The 14649-nt window shown below is 44.2% G+C and overlaps 1 protein-coding gene across 11 annotated transcripts in view; it reads right to left on the reverse strand.

Annotated features, from left to right (window-relative positions):
* The window catches only part of ZBTB38 (zinc finger and BTB domain containing 38), a 143697-nt gene that overhangs the window by 38894 nt on the left and 90154 nt on the right, over nucleotides 1–14649 (reverse strand). For 9 of the 11 annotated variants that reach the window (XM_042957262.1, XM_042957259.1, XM_007086355.2 and 6 more), the window contains one exon: nucleotides 8265–8363. The gene's annotated coding sequence lies outside the window, so the exon portion shown is untranslated. Of the gene's footprint in view, nucleotides 1–8264; nucleotides 8364–8532; nucleotides 9546–9908; nucleotides 10185–14649 lie in introns of those variants that run through there. The other 2 variants (XM_042957257.1, XM_015539359.2) reach the window with 2 other exon arrangements.

Below are 14649 nucleotides of genomic sequence, written 5' to 3' on the forward strand. Positions count from 1 at the left end.
TAATTAACGGTGCTTCGGTGCAAAAAGTCAACTTACAGTGTATACTGGCTACAGAAACTCCAGAATTGCTAGACCTTGACAGGAAAAATTTCAAAGGTCACGTTCTTTTTTTAACCCTATTTACAGCACTCAGGGTAGGCCAGTTCTCTAAAACCCCATTCAGGGCTTCATTTCTTTGCCACCTCACTGCTGTTTCCATCTATCATCTATCCTAGTGCCTTCTGCTTACTCAAGGTGGTCCTCCCATTAAAGCAAAGGTGGAACTCACATCAGTCCAAGGTAAGGGGAGAACACAGGGCAGAAAATACGGTTCTGCAGCGGGCACCCAGGAAGCAGGTATAACTCTGGCTGCTGTGAGACAGTCCTAGCTGCTTCCAGCCATGAGCATAAAGACAGCACTGGGACCTTGAGAAGACTTGCTCTTTGAGCTCATGTCAGGGACTACAAGACCAGAATAAACAGGTATAGGCAGGGACAGACCAGAATGCTGAGTAGATTTTTAAAAAAGGAAATCCTGGGGGCATCTGGGTGGCTCAGTCGGTCAAGCATCCGACTTCAGCCCAAGTCATGATCTCATGGCTCGTGAGTTTGAGCCCCCAGTTGGGCTCCGGGCTGACAGCTCAGAGCCTGGAGCCTGCTTCAGTTTGTGTGTGTGTGTGTGTGTGTGTGTGTGTGTGTGTGTGTGTGCGTGTGTGTGTCTGCCCTTCCCCTGCCTCCCATGCTCTGTCTCTCTCTGTCTCAAAAATAAACAATAAAAAAAATTTTTTTAATTAAAAAAAAAGGAAGTCCTCACTTTGGTCTAGAAGTGAATCAATGTTCTATCAGAGTTAATCAGAAATCTCTATGCCTACATGAAAATGCATACAAGTTTGGGTCTCTTGCCTGGCAAGATAAGAAATTCTGCTTTGTCTTTACTGAATTGGTGGTCTTATTATCTAATTGTAAACAACTCTACAAATAATCAGAAGTTGTTCTAACACATGAACAGGAAAAATAACACAGACAAAACGGGGCCTGGAAACAATATCCAACTCACGAAGCAGGAAGTGACAGCTCCCATCTATCTCACCTTACACAAAGCCTGCCTTCATGGATTGCTGAAATAACCTCAGGATGCTCCTCTAGGATTTAAATAGCCACTGGTTTCTCATGAAAACGCAGCATAGGATAAACACACGTATAAAAGCGGCCAGCAAAAGGAGTCAGCAAAACACAGGCATTGAAATGGCCAGTGAAAGCTGGGTCTTCCTCTTCATATTCATTCAGAAAATATTTAATTCCCATCAAAATTAAATTATTTTATAGCGTAGTAATTTACACTGGAGTAAGACAGAAAAAAACGCTTTAAAAAAAGGAAACCGGGGCACCTGGGTGGCTCAGTTGGTTAAGTGGCCAACTCTTGATCTCAGCTCAGGGTCATGAGTTCAAGCCTTGTGTTGGGCTTCACACTGGGCATAAAAACTACTTAAAAAAAAAAAAAAGGAAACCACCTTCTGCCTCTCCCAGTTTAAAAAGAAAATTTCTCGACTACTTTAATTGACAAGAGTCCACTGGTCAACAGGATGGAAGTTTTGCATCATGGTGTCCTACTGTGTACTACAAGGCCAACAGGCATTATGGTCCGCTCTCCAACAGAACAGGTTCAGCCTCTCTTTACGCTTTGCTTGCTCATTGCCATCTTCTGCTCTCCTTATAACCTGCCTTAAGACAGGACCCACCTGTTTCTGCAGAGAACATACTGGACTGGGCACTGGTCACTGGGTTCTGTTCCCAGCTTGCTACTAGCTGTGTGATCTTGAGTTAAGTCCTAGCACTTCCCTGGACTCCTATATCTTTATCTAGAATGTGAGGAGGTTGGGCTATTTCATTTCTGAGGTTCTTTCTAGCGAAGAAATTTGAAAACCATGATTCCCTACCTCCTATTTTATCATCTCTTGATTGATTCCTAGCCAGGCTCTGTCTTTTTGTAAGAATCTTAATTTTCTCCCAAACAATCTCCCACCCTTAAATTCATACACTTGCCTCAAAAGTGTAGAGGGTAAAAGCAGAACCCAAACTCTGGCTGGTACTAGTCTGTCTATGAGGACAGTCAGATGGAACTCTGAAATCAGGATCCCTGGAAGACCTTAAACACGGAGTTAACTCTTGCCTCCCCTTTCCACCTGCTTGTCCCAGCACCTCTGTTTTTCTGCTGGAGAGGGAACAGATTTACTGCATCTTAGAGCTAGAAGGAACCTCAATAATCACTGAGCCAAACCTTCTATGGTTACAGATGTGGAAACCAAGCCAGCAAAGCTCTACAACTTTCCTTCCCAAGGTGGCTCAGTGGGTCACGGAGACAAGTCCTAGGCCTCCTGGTTGGTCTGGTCTCTCACGCCATGGTGTCTTTTGTCTCCCCCAACCTCCCTATGCAGGGCTCTGGGCTCCTTCCCTCTCCCCACCTTAGGCTTCAGGGCCTCAGAGGATAATCAACAAACACTTGCTGAGCACCTCTGGGCAATCCCCCTAGGAACTGTTCTAAACGTTCAACTGGCACAGTGACTCTGGGAACATTCAGCCCTGCACAGGGACAGTAACAGCTATAAAAAGACACAAATTGATGGATCTTATCAGTGTAGAAATCCACTGGTGTTTTCACTTTAAAAAGAAAGCTTGCAGCAGCACATGGATAGTAGACAAGGATAGGTGAGGGAGACAGGGGTGAGGGAGACAGGGGTGAGGGAGACAGGGGTGAGGGAGACAGGGGTGAGGGAGACAGGGGTGAGGGAGACAGGGGTGAGGGAGACAGGGGTGAGGGAGACAGGGAGGTGCCACAAGTGTGGGGTCCTAATCTGACACCTGGCACATAGGTAATATTTATTGAACAATTTCAAGTTTGCATGTTAGCTTTGCTCCACTTGCTTCTTGCAAAAAATTCTGAGGTTACAATAATATCAAGGACAAGGGTCTCTAAGTCTTCGAGCTAATATCAGAAACACGGATCTATTTCGTACTCTCTGTATATGGCTGGGAACAACAACAGGGGGTTCCCTACCCCTGAGAGATGCTGGACTTTGGAATCAGACCTCAGGGTGTGAAAATCTCATCAGCTTCCCTACTAAGCTTCTTTGCCCCACTTTCCATCATGCCAGGTTATTCTGAGGTTCTAATACAATGGCTAAAATACTGCACATAAGGTATAGAATTCACTTCATGAAAACTGCTCTGTCTTCTACCCTTGGGCACGATGAGAACAGACAGAGAAACTCTAGGAAGGTTCCAGGCCACTGGCATCCTCCAAAAGAAGCAAACCATCAACAGAATGCCAACAGCATTATAAAAGGATAATTTTAATAAACATATTCCAGTTATCTGATTTTTAAATTATGTGCGAGGAGCACAAAGAACAACTCAATATGAACAAATCGAGTATGTTTTATATTCTCTATACATAGCTTAAACATCAATATACATATGTCTCGATCCTTTCTTGTGAATAAGCAAAGAAAACAACTAGGACTAGGAGGAAATATAGGATCAGTTATTTTTTCATAGATTAAGTGACGTTGGGATAGACAAGCAATGTGAACTAGCTTAAAAATTATATGATTCCAAGATGCAGACAGAGAAATGTAATCAAATGGCAGAGATGTTTATCAACCCTAGAAAAATACATTAAGATACATCTTACTGCCACCACTAAATATGTTATTTATTTGCCACCACACTTAAAGTTACATTGCTTTTGCAAACTCTGGGCACGGGGACAGGGTGTTACCACTGACTCCATAGGAAGAGAAGCTGACTCGGAGGCATGTCACCCCGTACTGCTGTGGATGTGCTGTGCTGCAGACAGAGACAGTGGGGTGCAAATGCTAGCATCCCTTGACTATCTGGCACTCATTTGTTTTTATCTTATTACAAATACAATCCATAAACATTAATGATACAAATATAAAACACTGGAAAATAGACATGTCTCTGATAGAAAATGGATTTGAAACCGGTATATCAAGTCTCAGGTCTCTCCCTTCATCTGCTTCCTAGAAACTGGCATTTGTTAATCCTCATCTTGCACTGCCTATTTAAAATGAAGATCTCTGTGGGGCGCCTGGGTGGCTCATTCGGTTAAGCGTCCAATTTCAGCTCATGTCATGATCTCACGGTTAGTGAGTTTGAGCCCTGCATCGGGTTCTGGGCTGACAGCTCAGAGCCTGGAGCCTGCTTCGGATTCTGTGTCTCCCTCTCTCTCTGCCCCTCCCCTGCTCACGTTCTTCTGTCTTTCTCTCTCTTGCTCTCTCTCAAAAATAAATGATAAACGTTAAAAAAATAAATAAAAATAAAATGAAGATTCCTAGACCCTCCCCCAAATCTAAATAATCAGAATCTCTGAGTCAGGGGCCTGGGGACCCACATTTTAATTCCCCAGGTGGAATCGTATCCATTAAGTTGCTAGTCACTTGAATTATCACAGGATAGATTAGCTATAGTGGGAGGAATGCTCTTTCTGTGATAAAATCAACACATTAAAATGAGTCATAAGGATAAGGCTTTATGTATAGATGCATATTACACAGACATTTACATACCTATACAAGGCTGTAAGAGGAAAGGAATCAACACTTATTAACTGCCTGCTATGGTACGATCCTGACCAAATTATATATTACTCAATCTTCAAATAATCTTATTTGAGTTATAGATGGAAAAAGTTAGGCTTCGAGACATAACTTTTCTGAAGTCACAAGCCTGGAAAATGGCCCGGTGAGGTTGTGAAACTAGATTTATCTGACCCCAGTCTTCTCATTCCATTGTATTAAGCTCATATGCCCATGAAAACACACACACATACACCACATACATACTCTTTCTCGCTCTTTGTCTCTCATACACATACATCATACAATACCCTTTTAGTAAAAGGCAAAAGAATTAAATTACTTTTAGAAAACCTCTTGTATCAACAGAAATGGGAGTTTTTGAAGAATTTATTCTGTCGACGGTTATTCTTTGGTCTGCCTGCTCACAACAGAATAAAGTGTATGACTACTATCAAAACCAAATTTAACAGCTGGAATTTTAGTAATCAGAAGTGTGTTTTGGGCCTTGCTGGGGTCAAATTTAATAGTGATTCTTGATTTGTGCAAGCTACCAACTCTTAGAAATGAAACCATTTAATATTCATTCTGCAAGTCATATCATCTCACAAAGGAGATCACAAACATGATCTAGCCCTTGTCAATCCAGTGGCCATCCTGAGGCCAGCCCCCACCCCCCAGCATCTGGTACTTCCGTTCTCCCTCCACCGGGAACCCCCTTCTGCTGGCTGCTGGAGTCCTGCTCTCTTGCCAGACTCATCCTCTAGGTCCTCCCTTCATCCTTCTTTCTTTTCTCAACCTTTGCCTCCCTATATTCTCTCTCTAGAAAATCTCTCCTCCCACCTTTTCTTGTATCTTAATGACTCCCAAGCTAGCCCAGGCCCTCCTCTGAAGCACAAAGGCCCTATCTGTCAGGGGGATGTGACCGCCTCAAACTCAGCCCCTCTCAAATGCAGCCCCTTCCCACCTCTGAAGTTTCCCTCGTGCGCAGCACTGCTTAGGAAATCTCAGGGGCGGCTTTAGCTATTCGTTCTCTACTGCCAGATTATATCAATTCTCTCCTTTGCATCTGTCCCTTTCCCATTTCACTGCTATCGCCCATTTTAGGTCTTCCCCTCTCCCGCTCTCACCTTTCCTTGGTGGACTGTGGAAGCTTTCTCACTGGTCTTCAAGGCTCCGGTTTCTGCCCTGCCTTTCCTCCTGATTGATCTCCCCATGAGCTACCCACAAGAGCATGCCCCTGATGCATAGCTGTTCAAATATATTCAGTAACTCCTACTGGCTAATACATTCGTATTTCCCAGTCTGACATTCAAGACCGTACTGTTTGGCACTGAATGTTCTCAGTTTTATTTCCCACCGGATGGATGCCTCTATAGGCCAGTTCTAACTCAGCTTGATTCACTACCTTTCCCTGAACATGCTCCATGATCTCTTCTCCCCGTCTCTTTGATGGAAACTCCGCTTCCTTCAAGGACTTGCTTAAATGCCTGTTCTCAAGAAAGAGTCCCTTGACTCCTAGGAGAAAAAGAGACCTCTTCCTTTTCAAATTACCAAACTATATCTTTTGGCATTTACCACACAGTTATTTCTGCATCTTTTATTTCCTCACCTACATCACAGGGCCTGAGAGGGAAGGGATCAGATCTGTTGAATCTGTTTTCTCTAGCACGGTGACGTACCCATGTGAGCACTCAATAAATATTTGCTGCGTAACATTTATAGAACTCCTGAAAGTTTACAAAGCACATTCACATTCAACATCTCATTTGTTCTATTTGGAGTTAAGTTTATTACAAGGAGTAGTCAAGACTTACAACTGATTTCTGTTGCTTGATGCGATTACTGGAGCTATCTCTAACTCTACTCTGTAAATTAAAGTAGCTCTTACATTGCTTTACTTTTGAACACTCATAGTCCTGGGTAGCCTTCAAAGCTAAAGAGGGGAGGGGTGCCTGGGTGGCTCGGTCGGTTAAGCGTCCGACTTCGGCTCAGGTCATGATCTCACGGTCCGTGAGTTCTAGCCCCGCGTCGGGCTCTGTGCTGACAGCTCAGAGCCTGGAGCCTGTTTCAGATTCTGTGTCTCCCTCTCTCTCTGCCCCTCCCCTGTTCATGCTCTGTCTCTCTCTGTCTCAAAAATAAATAAACATTAAAAAAAAAATTTAAAAAAAAAGCTAAAGAGGGGAGAATTTCAAGCCAAAGAAAGCCCCCTTGCCAAACTGCTTTCCTCTATGTCTACTGGTTAAGTGCACAGATAAAAGACTTCTACAAGCAGGTGACAGTAACAGCAGAATCAAAATTTTAAAGAGAAGAAATTCCTTTCTTAAGATTTCAAGATTTTTAAAAAGACCTATATATCCTTTAGGAGTCAATCTCGAACATTCTTGGAGCTGATATTCCAGCATGTTAACAATAACAAATCTCCAATAGTTGGACAAATAATTCCTTGCTAAAAGATTTAACGTGATTAATATCATGATTTTAAAAATGTAGTAGCATGTTTGGTCTTGAATACCCACGTGCCTTGTGGGAGCTCAAGAAACATTTGTTGAATGAACAAATCAATGAATTAATCTGGAGAAGACCTTACTATCATTTATAAGTTGAAAGTATACGTTTATTTATTTTTATTCTTTAAGTAGGCTTCATGCATTGAGCAGAGCCCAGTGCAGGGCTTGAACTCATGACGGTGAGATCAAGACCTGAGCTGAGATCACGAGTCAGATGCTCAACTGGCTGAGCCACCCAGATGCCCCGAAAGTATAAGTTTTAATAGTTGGATGGAAGTTTATGTTAAATTTGAAAAAAATGAAAAACTGCATTGAGAGGCAAGAACTGTGATATGTCAGCTACTCAGGTTTCTTCCTATCACAGATCCCACTACGACTGCTGGAGAAGCAGGGGTGAGCATCAGGTACTGACCGTCTGACTACCTCTTTGGAGTTTAGGTTGCAAGCTCCTCATGGGCAAGCACTTTGCCTTGAACTCTGTGGTCCTAGCAAAGTGTTCTGCATTCAGAAATGTACACCACAAATGTAGCATGAGATATGAAGCCCTCCGTGACCTGTCTGCATTTTCACACTTTAATCCTTCACACCTGTTCTTTTTTACCTTGTAGGGGTATTGTGAGGAGTAAGTAAGAAAAAGAGAGAGAGAGCACTCTGCTGGGTTGTCAGTTCTTGCCAACACACGCTGCAAGTGTCCTGGAGGTGGGCGCTTCACATGTGTGCTCTCAGTGCCTAGCGTGGTGCTCACTCTGCAGCCTGGAGCTGGCCGCATGACCGAGCAGCTGAGATCCAAGGTGCAGTCCTGCCTCTGCTCCAGCCCACTGGGTCACCCTGAAGTCATTTAAACTCTCTGGGCCGCAATGATGTCTGCGGGCCCTTCCGGTCTGGAGAAGCTAGAGATCTATGAAGAGATTTATAGAAACTCCCACAACAGTCACTGGCAGAACTGGAACAAGACACCAGTCGTCCTGAAGCCTCGTTTCACTTAGTTCCCCCTGCATCACAGGGGCCTCACGCGTCATGTCTCCTTAATAACAGTTCACTGAAGTGTCGTCATTTTGCAATCCCCAAATCTACTGGATCGCTGGCACAAATCATATGCCCCTTGGGAGTCCTTCAGTCCCTCAGAAAAACCGTTTCTTATTTCATACACACTAAGGAGAGATGCAAATTCAGTTACCTCAGTCAGAACACACCAGCACTAACAGTTTCTTGTGCTTTGGAAGAAATCACTTGGAAATTCTTGGTTCTGAGTCCTCCATCTCCTCCACATCAAGACCTAAAAAAAGAAAAAAAGGAAAGAAAGAAAGAAAAGAAAAGAAAAGAAAAGAAAAGAAAAGAAAAGAAAAGAAAAAAGAAAAGAAAAAGTACAACGTCCCATGACTGGGTGCCAGGATTTGATGTTTCAACAACAGTAATTATCATTAGCATGTGTATTGAGCACCTACTATAAGTTAAGCACCGAGCAAAATGACTGCCATACATGACTTCATAAAGTCTTCATAATACCCCTTGATGTAGGAGACATCCCCCATTTTACGGCTACACAAAAAGAAGCTCCGAGAGGTCACAGAATCTATTCAAGGTCACACAGGTAGTTTATGTTAGACCTGAGACTTAAACCGAGGTTCATTTGATTCCAAAGCCTGGGTTATTAACCTGTAAATAAGGGTTTTAAAAACTTTTGACAGTGACTCACCTTTTAAAAAATTATATTATATAAACAAACCCCAAAGTCTCAAAACAACACTTACTATTCGCATTGCACTCTGATTATTTTCCGTCCAATTCTTTTCCATATTGGATTATGTGTTTTATGTCTTTAAAAAAATTCCTGCGGTAATGCACTAAACTGATTCCACAATCTTCTAATGGGTCCCTACTCTTGTTGGAAAAACACTACACTTACATATAGTACTTCACCAGAAGTTTCTCTGAAACAACGGACTAAATCCTCCTATGTTTCTTTTTAACCATGCCAACCTGACTGGAGGAGTTGAGCTTCGTAATTAGGAGAAAAGTCTTTAACCTTTAAAATATGTATAAGACACCATAACATATATCATTTATAGTGGATCCTTAAAAGGAATATTCAATTAGGGCCAAAGTCCAGAATGCAATTAGTCACTTACCTACAGAAGAGAAGGACTTACAAAGTGGAATCGCGGACAGACTGAAATCTCGGGTGATTTATTATATACTCTGCAAAGAAGCAGCTTACAGCGGGCGGTTGTGTTGTACCAACAGAACAGACCTAACTACTTGCAGAAGTAAGAGGCTGAGATTGCAAACCCCTGGGGGCAGGGTCCTGCCTTTGCACGTCCCATTCAATTTCAGGGGCTTGGTGCTGAACCAAGAAAATCATCAGCTTCCCGTTCGGTCAGGACTGGGGTCCCAGTCGTAGGCCGGAGGAGGGGAGCTGCGACTGTCAGCGCAGTTCCTGAGCCTGCTGGACCTGAGCCCATAACGTCCCCGGCCCTTGGGTGCGCATTTCTCCCCCCCCCCCCCACCCCCCGCTCTCTAGCACAGCCGCGCAGTTGGGCCACTAGATGCGGCGCCACCTGCCCCGCTCTGCAGTTGACCCCCTTCCCTCGCTGGGGCGCAGGCCCCCGGGTCCGGGCACCTGCGGACGCTCGGTCTCTGCAGCTGCTCGGTTTTCCAGCGTTTGCAGAGCTCACGGCTCTGCGTCACCCTCTGCCAGCCAGGTTTCGGGGCTCCCTCCTGGGCAGAGGAGGGGTCAGGCCGGCCGCGCCCGGGGCCCCGCGTCCGCAGGCCGCACCTCGCCCACCCAGCCACGCACACAGACCCTGCGAGTGGCACTTACAGGGCTCGACTGCTCCGGCGCGAGCGCGTTTCCCTGGGGGTCCATGGCTCTTCCGGACCCGCGAGTCCGGCCGCTGCGCCACACAGCACCGCCCAGAAAATGGACGCCGGCGGCTCGGCTCTGCCGGCCCGGCCCGCCCCCGGCGCGGGGTAGCGGACGCGACCTGGCTGGAAGAGGTCGGCCCGACCCTCAGCCCGCGGGCCGGGGCGCCCGGAGAACCGCCGCGCGGAGGACGAGGCCTCGGGAGGGTGGCGGCGGGACAGGGGAGCGGCGGACGCACGACGGCCCCGCGAGGCCCAGACCCTACCTGGTGCGACGGCGGGGTGGGGGCTGGGGGTGGGGAACTACGACGGCCCCAGACTCCACCAGGGAGGCAGCGGCCTCCACCTCCTTCCCGAGGGAGAACACAGCTAGGAACCCGGCCCAAGGACAACCCCGTTAAGGGGGCCAAGGGCCACTGAGCCTATCAGAACAAGGCCTGGGGCCGCAGAAGGACCCTGGGTTCCAGATCGAGGTCCCAGAGGGCATCCAAACCCTGCACGTTGCAGAGAGGCAGGATTCGGAGAAAGTCGAGCGCAGTTTTATTGTAATCAAATTCTCAGAAAGAGGGTGTCACCTGTGCTTTCCCATGGCTGTCAGGAGAGGCCTAGATAGATTTTTCCCAACGTGGCGTAAAAAAGCATTTCACGGAAAAGAGCCAGTCCTCTTCCTCAAAATAAAGGGCACTGACTGTCTGCTAGGATCTTTCTTCCAAGATTCGGGGACTGCTCCTGAGAAAGTATTTACCGAGGCCTGCCACAAGCTTGCCTCGTGGAGCTATCAGCCTGGATGGAGCAGTAATGCGCAGGTTTTGTTGGCTTGATTTTGTAACAAAATTCATCCACGTTCCCTGCGCTTTGGTAGTATGGGTCTTACTTTAAATTTTTCTCTAGCGAAGATTTACTGCAAGGTTACAAGTTAAAAGGATCAAAAGCCTGTTATGTGGGACCCAAGGAATTTAACAAAAACCCCCTACCCCTGGACAAGCAGAGCAAGACTAACTCCATTTTGTGCTACACCCACCATGTCATGTATAACCCCCACATGACCTACTTACTGCTTAAGACACTCCCTCACCCTAGTCAAGCCGCTGAGCACACCCTTACTGGAAACCGGCTCATATAGGAATGCGGAACCCCTCACCGTCAAAGAATGTAAACCCTGCCTTTTGCCCGCCAAACGCGCGCCAATTTTTAAACCCGCCTTTTTCCCACCAAACTTGCCTGCCAATTCTGACCAGAGTGATAGGCTAGTTCAAACAGTTACTACAGGGTAAATTGTAATTCAATTGGCCACCTGCGTGTGGACTGACATGACTATACAACTTTCTGTGTGTGTTACAATCTCATTGGCCACTGGCCCCTATAAAACTGCTACGCCTCTTAACCTAGGGGTCCAAGTCCCTGCTCCGCTTTGTCGGGTATACTTGGGCCCAAGCTCGAGCCTGCAAATAAACCCTCGAATGTTTGCATCGGTATCGGCTCCTTGGTGGTCTCTCGGATTTGAAATTGGGGGCATTACAGTTATCCTGGTTTCAGCTTGGAATACAGTGTTTGCAGTTCTGCATCTCCATTCCTGCCTATATTTGAAGAACCGGATCATGGTGAAGAATAAAGGAGATTTCAATATTAAATACACAGCCAGCATAACATTTTATGTAATCAAGGAAAAATATATTGACTTGAAGTCAAGTTAAAGACTCGTGTAATTTAAAAATAAAGGCAGGGTTTTGAAGGCGGGTAGTTTGGGCAACATGCACACACATGTACATGAGCAGTTCCCGACCTTCCCAAAGCCAAGTACCCTCTAGCCTTTCTCTGTAGGCCACATGTTTAGAAAGATCTATTCCACTAAATTGCGTTTATTAACTAATGATTCATCTTCCCACTTGAAAAAACAACAACCCTGCAATGTTTTTGTGTAAGTAACCACCGATCAGAGCTTCTACAAAACTTGAGCCAATCCACTGTTACTGGTGGATTCCAACCTAAAGAAACTTGTGGTCTGATTGCAAGTTTACGTGTTTCCATTGAGGCTTTTGGAAACTGAAAATCATTTGGCGACCAACCCCCCCCCCCCCAAGAAAATTGAGGCATGTGAATTAAGAACCACGGGTTGGAAAGTGCCGGTATGAGCCATGACTGTCTGTGCTTTCTTAAGATTGGGAGATGGGAAGTGGTAGAACAAGGCAATTTGGCTTTTGGAGTCTGCCTGCCCGGGTGTAAAGCCCACCTTTGTCACTTAGAAAGCCACTCACTGTGTGGCTTTTAGGCAAATTACTTAACCTCCCTGAGCCTCAGCTTCCTCATCCATAAAATGAGGCTACTTTTAAGATTACACTTACCTAATAGGGCTTTTAAATAATTAAATGGGATAATACCTGTGAAGTATCTACAATACTGTTGGGCGCACAGTAAGCGCTTTTTAAGCGTAAACTGTTGTGGATGCTAGTGCTGGAACGGCAATTATTTCAGAGCTCTACATTCCTACCATCCAAGCAGTAAGAATCATAGCTACATGTGTACAGCAACCTTCACACCCTAGAAATTTTCCATGGGCAAGCTGCCAGGGTCACATGGCAAGTGACATAAAGGGATTTAAACACAGGTCTGACTCCACAGTCCACTTTCTGTTCTGCTAACATGTTCCAGGTGGTACCTTGATCAGACACTGTCAACAGCTTGTTAAGGGTGAAATCGGCTCTGGCTTTCCTAAGAGGCTTAGCAAGTGAATGGCTCCTTACATCCACTTGGGAATTCACAAACAGTGGCATTTCTCTCTCATTAGAGCCAAATGTTTCTCCAGAAGCAAGGAGATTTCCCCAAATTGTTATTAATAACTAAAACATCATGGCAACAGTTTTGAACACCACAGCCGAAAACTTACATAATCAGCCTGTCCTTCAAAATTTTCCACGCTTCCTCATAACCAGTCTCAGATTCTCTCTCTTAATCATTCTTTTGAGTAAGGGGAACTATCTGGAAATTTCCAGGAACATCCCAACTTGTTATGATTTTATTCTTTTCTCTAAAGCTTTTATTCTTTTCTCTAAGTTCTCTTCCCCAAACAACTAAACGTGATTTGTTTTTCTATATCTTTATACTTTTCAGTTCAATACATTTGCAAATCCGAAAAAAAAAAAATTCTAAGACTTTCAAGATCCTCTCCTCTTAAATGTCTACCAGTTCTTCAACATCTCCAAACCACGGCTGCCGGTCCTTTTCCAGTGGCTTTTTCTAGGAGGCTTTCCTCGTTTTCTACCTCATTTCCTTTAATCACCACATGATTTCTGCTATGCTACAACTACATGCTTGCATTTTCTGATTTAGGACTGTTGACCAATGTAACATTTACTGCCCCCTTCTCTCTCTCTCTCTCTCTCTCTTTCTCTCTTTCTCCCTTTTTTAAGGTTTCAATATTATCATAATGTATAAAAAGACTCAAGTTTGTCTCTTTTTAAACCCATTTCCTTCCTTAATTTCCCGCCATGGGTTAGGAATCTATAACTCATTCTTTTTCCCATATTTGCAGCACTTTGTTAATCTGCTGTTTTACGTTTCTTCTCTCTTTCCCGAATCCTGGCACTCACCAAATTTCTATCACTTGGCCTCCCTTTATGTAGCTGCTTATCTTTTCCCTTTAAGCATCTTAAAAAGTCCGTGTCTGAATCGTCTTCTCTAATCTCTACCACATTCCTAAAAAGGCCTCTTGTGATGGTGCGTTGAGAAGTCTACCAAAGTCCCTGAAGAGGCAGTGTTTAGAACAGGGGCTCTAAGGCTCCTGGGAGCCAGGCAGAAGTAATATGAACTGGGGCCTGCAGAATAATTCATATCCCGCCTAAGTGGGAAATAAACGTGGTTACTACCCAGCCCCAGATCAATTGTTGCCACGTGGGAAGGCCAGATCTGCAGAATTTCCCAATGAAGCCAAAAATCAGGACTTTTATATGAAAACCTATGAAATGTTGACTACTTAAACAAACAAACAAAGGAATCTGAATCTGATCAAGTCTCCAGCTGTAACTATCAATTTACAGGAAATTTCTGCAACAGAAGAACATGGAAAACAGCACCGACGAATGTAGTCATCAGATTTTAGACTGTAGACAACCCTACAGGTCAAATAGTATTTTTTCAACAATTTTTTTATAGCAATAGCAAGGATGAAAGAAAGCAGGAAGGAAATCAATAAATTAAATGGAATTTAAGGGAGTATCAATTGTACTGTAAGGACCTTATTTGGAATTGTGCTTTGAATAAGTAAATTATTTTTTTTAATGACATAATTGGACAAATTAGGCCATATTAGGAGAAATGCTATGATATTTCATGTTATTAAAGAATTATTATTTGTTGGCAATGATAATGATACTGTGGTTATTTTTCTTAATAAGTCACATTTTTAAATGTATTCTTTTAGTAACTTACATTTTAAAGACTTTTTATTTATAAATATTTCAAAGTTACAGAACAATTTCAAGAACAGTACAAAAAACCTCCTATATACACTCTACTCATATCTTCCTACCTACCTACCTACCTACCTACCTAATTTTCTCCTGAACCTTTTGTAAGTTGCAGACATTATTCTCTTTTGCCCATACATACTTCAGAATTTATTGGCTAAGCAAAAGGGCTTTCTCTTAGTATCCTTGTCTTTTAGAGAATCATACTAAAATACTTAGAGATAAAATGATGTGATG

This window comes from Panthera tigris, chromosome C2 (genome assembly GCF_018350195.1).
Source record: "Panthera tigris isolate Pti1 chromosome C2, P.tigris_Pti1_mat1.1, whole genome shotgun sequence".
NCBI classification, from domain to species: domain Eukaryota; kingdom Metazoa; phylum Chordata; class Mammalia; order Carnivora; family Felidae; genus Panthera; species Panthera tigris.